General features: G+C 47.2%; 1 protein-coding gene across 1 annotated transcript in view; it reads right to left on the bottom strand.

The window, feature by feature from the left end:
• The window catches only part of PLEKHG2 (pleckstrin homology and RhoGEF domain containing G2), a 458,610-nt gene extending 457,262 nt beyond the window's left edge, over nucleotides 1-1,348 (bottom strand). The window contains exon 1 of the mRNA XM_078661322.1: nucleotides 1,036-1,348. The gene's annotated coding sequence lies outside the window, so the exon portion shown is untranslated. The remainder of the gene's footprint in view (nucleotides 1-1,035) is intronic.
• Nucleotides 1,349-6,402: the final 5,054 nt, after the last annotated feature.

The following is a 6,402-nucleotide window of genomic DNA, read 5'->3' on the forward strand; positions in this document are numbered from 1 at the left end:
CCTCTTGAGCATCTCTTGTCACTGGAGCCCAAGAAGAGGAACATGAGCTTCCATCAGCATCCTGTACAGCCAGTTACTGGGGAGGGTGATCGGGTGCAAATTGGGAGTGGGTCCATATCACCGAAGGAGGGAGAAGGGAAGAAGAAAGAAAATCTCTCCCAACAACTTTTAACCTCGCCTGAGCATCTTCTCCAAAAGTCCCAAATGGGGGATGTGCCAAAAACCAGCAAAGCTGGGCAGAGAGCCATGGGAGAAGTACATTCTGGAGCACCAAAGCCCCAGCTGCTCATTCTGGAGCAGGCGGAGGCCCCTCAGACATGTGCAGCCTCTAAACATTCAACTTAAAGGGAACCCTTTAAAGCATCTAATGGGGACTTAATATCACATTGCCGCATAGGAACTGGCTGGTGTCCCACTCTTTAAAAATCCACACACGTTAGTGATACTACCCACGTGATAATAGGGCTACAGAAAGAACAAATGAATAAATAAAAAACATCTGTAGCCACATCTGCAGGCAGGGAACAGAGACGCTGACTCAAGAATGATGTCCATTTGTGTCCTTTGTCCTGAAGACATCAGAACACTATGTCTGCACACCATGAACCCACGTAATAAAATACATGCTTCAAATAAATGCTGTGTAAATGCTTTAAATAACTTTTGCTCAAAGTCGAGCAGCACTGTAATTAACCGTTTTAACATTAAAAACGTATTTTCACATAATTGCCTGGTTAGTGGCAGAAGAGCATCTACCGGTGTCTTTTCAGTCAGAGGTCTGGTTAAGGAGCAGAGAAAGGTCATTGTTTAACCGGGAGCCGGATAAATAGCTGCCATCAGTATTATTACTCAACTCAATGTTACTCCTATTAGCAAAATTTGAAGAATGAAAGTTTGAGGGTGGTCCACTAAGATTCTAACCTTTGATCTGCAGGTTTCCCACCGCGGTTTTCTGCTCATACATAAACCCACCGAGCTACCTTTCCCGCTAACATGCACACGAGAACTGAGAACGGAGCGTGCAAGTCCTCGTACCTCAGGAGCTGGGCTGCTGGAAAGTATCCCTCGCCGCCCTCCTGCGAAGACCCTCGGACACGAAGTCATGAAGACGCCCGGTGCCCGCGGAAGAACATCCCTCGACCGCTCCGAAAACGCGAGAGCCATCCAGCCAGGGGTCCGGTGGCCGAGGGTCCCGGGCCGGGGACGCGGCTCCTCCTCGCCGGGGACAGGGTCAGCGGCCGGCCGGCTCCTCAGCCCGGAGGAAGCATCTCTGAGAGGTCCGAGGAGAGAGGAATCCGGGAGCGGTGAGGGGGCTCGGGCTGCCTCAGTCACTTCTTGTTCTGTGGTCGAGCGAGGTCCGGAGGAGGGCGGGAGCGAGGGAGGGCGGGCGGCGGGATGAGGAAACCTCGATCGAGACTCAGCTGAGGCGAGGAGTTCGGCAGCGGCCAAGAGTGAGCGCAGGGGCAGGCAGCGGGGAGGAGGGGGCGACTCCCAGAGAGGGTGGGAAAGGAGTGAGCTGGGGGGGGAGATACCGAGCCGGAGCTCTCTATCTGCCCTCCGCATCTCCGCGTTCTCTCCCTTCTTTGCGTGTTCCTACTTTACTCTCCCTTTGTCTCTCATTTATTCTCTCACTTTCCTTACCGTTCCCTATCCTGTACTTTTTAATCTCTTTCCTTCTTTCCCGCTCTATTCCTTTCTCTCACTCTGTCCCACTCTTGCTTCTTTTTTCATCTTACCCTCATCCATCTATTTCTCTCGCTCTTATTTTTTACTGCATTTTATCTACCCACACGTACTCTGTCAACCTTAAACTCGTTGTCTTTCTCTCGTTGTCCTAACTTCACTTCCAGTCCTCGCTGCCTCGTCGCCTCCTTTCTACCTCTTTCCGTTCTTCTCCCATCTCTACCTTCTCTCCTCCCTCCTTTTCTCAATATTATTGATCTACCATCTACCCAATTTCTTTATTTACACGGTATCGTCTTTTCTCCAGCTGACAACCCACTCACCCTCCCATATTCCGGCTCTGCTCTTTCTCACCCCTTACTACATACCTCCTCTCCTACATTTTGTTCTTTCTCCCCCTTCCTCATCTTTATTTTATTCTCCCCCCCTGTTTCTTTATTTTACGCTACCGTCTCTTGTCCAGCCCCCACCCTCTCAACTTTCCATATTCTTCTCAAGCTCTGCCCTTTCTCACCACCTACTACATACGTCCTCTCCTACCTTTATTCTTTCTCCCCCTTATTCCTCTCTTTGTTTTCTTCTTCTTTCCTCCTGCCTTGTTTCTTTCCTCATTTCTTTGTTCGTCCCTTTCCCTCACACTTTCTCACTCACTCGCTCTGCAAGTCAATTTCCTACAAAACATTCCCAGCTACCATTAACCCTATCAGATCTGAAATGCAGCCAGGAAGCGAACCGCCCCAAAGCCTCAAACTTCACAGCAAATGTTTCTTCCAGACGCAGAACCCGCTGAAGCTTTTTCCGAAGTTGAAACAACGAGACCACAGATTCGGGACAGAAACCCAATGGCTGTTCATCGTTAGAATGTCCACAATTGCTTATAATTTGTCATCGAAATCAGGATCTATATTCGCTTGTTCATCAAAAAGGAGGTGACCTATATCTGGCTAATTAGAGACACTTTGATATAAAGGCTTCATGCATTTTAAATAAAGGCTGGTTGATTAAGTAGGGCGAGGGGCACCCCAGGTGTTCTTCGCAGGCATCCGGGATAGAAAGGTCTTCTGGGCACGGAGGGATGAGCTCGAACCAATCAGCACTGAGCATCTGCAGGATCATCAGACCCAGCAACTGGAATCTATTGCGTGCATTATCAATATGAAGGAGATGCAAATGAAGTACAACGTGCTTCACAATCAAGTGCAAACCATGCTCCAACCCAAAGTCTTCGCATTATCTGCTCTACTTGCTTTATCAACCTGCAAAAACGCGCCTTGATCTTCCTCCCGTGTGTCTTGCACACTGCATGATCTGCCTTGTTGGCAGTGCTTAATTTGTAAAAAATTAAGTGCCCGGCCCCTCGTCAGGAGGCCACTACAGCTTGCACCACCCGTTGCCTCTGCCTGGAGCTGCCGATGACAGCACCATCACACTTAAAAGTGTGATAATTCCAGGCCCCAAAAGCTATACAAACGCTCTGGGTGGCAGTTATTAGTAATTTGTGTACTGAATTAATAAACAGCTGTTGTCCTTATCTCTAAATTCGCCGGACAGTGCCTCCATGTCCAGTCTATCATAAGTACAGGTGCTGAAAATTAAGTGCCGGGGCTGAGCACCGGAAAACACCAGCTCAAATTAAGCACTGCTTGTTGGTATTGCTAGCACACCCCAGGATCTATCTCATTTGTGATCAACCCATAATGATAGCCAATGATCTACCTCATCCTTTTTTTCAATTTCAAAAGCTTTATTCGACAGTGTGTCATAAAAGCACGCACACTACATATATCACAAAACAGAATAAATAGTACATAACCATAGACAAGATAAAAAGTTATTAAATTCCAATGATTACTGTCGGTAAAAATCAAGTTAAAATGCATATAAGATCCAATAAAAATTATTCATAATAAAGGTACAGCATTAATAGGATCATTCATCGTACTAGCAAGCAGCGGGTGGCAGTAAAGAACGTGTACAGATAATCCAGGCCCACCTTAAAAATTTGGCTACAGCAACAACTATGCAAGGGGTACAGTCTGACTCTAATATTCTTAAGGCTTCTATATGCCTCTGGGTGCCCACATTTAAACAAGTGGGTTTTAGCCATTTACGTCGTGGAACAACATAAAGGGGGCATACAAAGAAAAGGTGGGCTGTTGTTTCAACCATGTCTAAACACTTATGACATTTGTCATTAGGGGGATGCGCCCATTTATAAGTAAAAGCTTTAACTGGAAGTGATCCTACCCTAAACTGAAAAAACAATTTACGATCGAGTGGGCTCTCGATAATATCCCAATAAGCTTCACAAAAAGGCCATGATTTATGGTTTAGAAAACAGCCAGTTAAGTTAGTGTTCATGCAAGCTCTATGGGATGAAGTCAAGGCCGTTTCCCAATATATGACTTTCAATTGATCTTTTGAGGGGAAGATTGATGTGACCGGTTTATCCCATCTACCTCATCCAGGCTCAGCCTACAAATATAACTCAGAATCCACCTCTCTGTCCAACTGACAAGCTCATCTGGTGGACCACCTCGCGTGTGACAAATACACCACGTGATCTGCCCCGACCGTGTGTGACACACCCAAGGATCGATCTCACTTGTATCCAACTAAGCCAACTGCTCACCTCACCTGGGATTAACGGAGCCACGCCTGCCCTCATCTCACACACACATAAAGTGCTCCACCTCATCTGTGTTAAACATACCACATAATTTGACTCACTTGTGTACAACACACCACACGATTTACATACTAGTATCCAACAAAGCAAAGTCAACAGCTCATCCCACCTGGGGTCAACCCACAAACGCAACCGAAGAGCCACCTCTGCACTCAACTCATAAACTCATATGGTACTCCACCTGATCTGTGTGAAACGTACCATATGATTTGTCTTACTTGTGTACAACACGCCTCAGGATTTACATATGAGTATCCAACCAAGCAAAGCCAACAGCTCATCTCACCTGGGCTCAACCCACAAACACAACCCAAGAGCCATCTCTGCTGTGTGGCTCCCCTATTCTGTGTCAGACATGCCACACAATTTGTCTCACTTGTGTACAAAACACCCCAGTATCCATCACACTTGAATCCAACTGACAAGCATAACCGAGGAGCCGCTGTGCACTTGGCCAAGCCACAAACACAGCACAGGATTTATATCTTTGGCTGACAATAAAAACAGTATCTCTTTCACCCATGCTTATCTCACAAGCAAGGTATGCACAGACGTGGGTCCCTTGCTCACTTTGCCACTGGATTCAAGATAGCCTGGCTGATGAGGGTTATGAACTCGAAACCGGTCCCAGGATGCTTGTTTCCAGTCCATGGAAGACATGGCTTGGCAGTTCGGGCTGGACTGCTCCCATGAGGCACAGGGTCAGACTGATTTGCATAGGGCTATGTCTGAACTGGGGTGGTGGAGTGAGCTAAAGAATGATGATGGTTTAAACCCAGATCAGTTGACTGGGGGTGAGTGTTTGATTCGCTCAAGCGCTCCGTCCTTCATCCCCTTTGGTATTGCTTTATCTCACAAGCACATCATAATGTCCACTTGACTGGCTGTGCTAAAGCAACAAACCTTTTGTACCGCTTTTGGCCGCCATAAGTGTGGCAGGGTCTGCTCAGACGTGAGTCCCTTGCTCACTTTGCCACTGGATTCAAGCAAGCCGGGCTGAAGACGGCTGAATGCCAGAAACCGGTCCTCGAAAGCTTGTTTCCGGTCCAGGGAAGACATGGCTTGGCAGTTCGGGCTGGACTGTTCCCATGAGGCACAGGGTCAGACTGATTTGCATATAGCCATGTCTGAACTGGGGTGGCATAGTGAAGAACGGTGATGGATTAAACCCAGATCTTTTGACTGGGTGTGAGTGTTTGATTGATTCAGATGCTCCGTCCATCACCACCCCCTTTTGTAAAGCAACAAACAAATCACATGCGCTAGCTCAGCTGTGGTCCACGCAGATACACAACACAAGATCCACGCCACCTGTGCTCAACCTAAGAACATAGCCCAGAATCCTCCTTACTTGTGTGTAAAACACACCTGGTCCCACTCCATTTAAGCCAACCACCAAACATACACAAGCCCACACTTTGCCTGTGCTCAACAAAAACCACACCAGGTCATCCACCTCACCCGTGCTTCACTCGCTAAAACCTTACACGAACTGCTTCGCCTGTGTTCAAAACACAAGCAGACATCAGCACGCCACCAGCATCCACCAGACCCAGCAATCTCCTACACTCTTCTCCAGCCTGCTGACATTCACTTGCATGCAACCCACAAAAAGAACCCAATGCCCATCTCACCAGTGCTAAACTCAAATCCCAAACGCATTACAGCTCCCAGACCTGTTTACCAGGAATGCCACCAAGAAGCACTCTTTGGAACACCTAGCCTGTCGAACATCCAAAGACAAGCCTCACTTGTGCTGTACCCACAAATACACCACAAAAGCTAGTGACATTCTCACAAACGTTTGTTTTTACCTTACTTATGCCCGACCAAAATACACACTTTACGACCCACTTCACGCATGCAAAACCCACAAATGTACTATGTGATCTTCATTAAGTTTGTCGTACAAACCTCAATTCCTTCTTCACCTGTATCTAAAGAACAAACATTCCTTGTGAGCCATGTCATAAGTATCCAAAACAGTTCACAGCCTATCTCGTCTTTGCTAAACTCACAGAACATTCAAT

The sequence above is a fragment of the Lissotriton helveticus genome, chromosome 9 (assembly GCF_964261635.1).
Source record: "Lissotriton helveticus chromosome 9, aLisHel1.1, whole genome shotgun sequence".
NCBI classification, from domain to species: domain Eukaryota; kingdom Metazoa; phylum Chordata; class Amphibia; order Caudata; family Salamandridae; genus Lissotriton; species Lissotriton helveticus.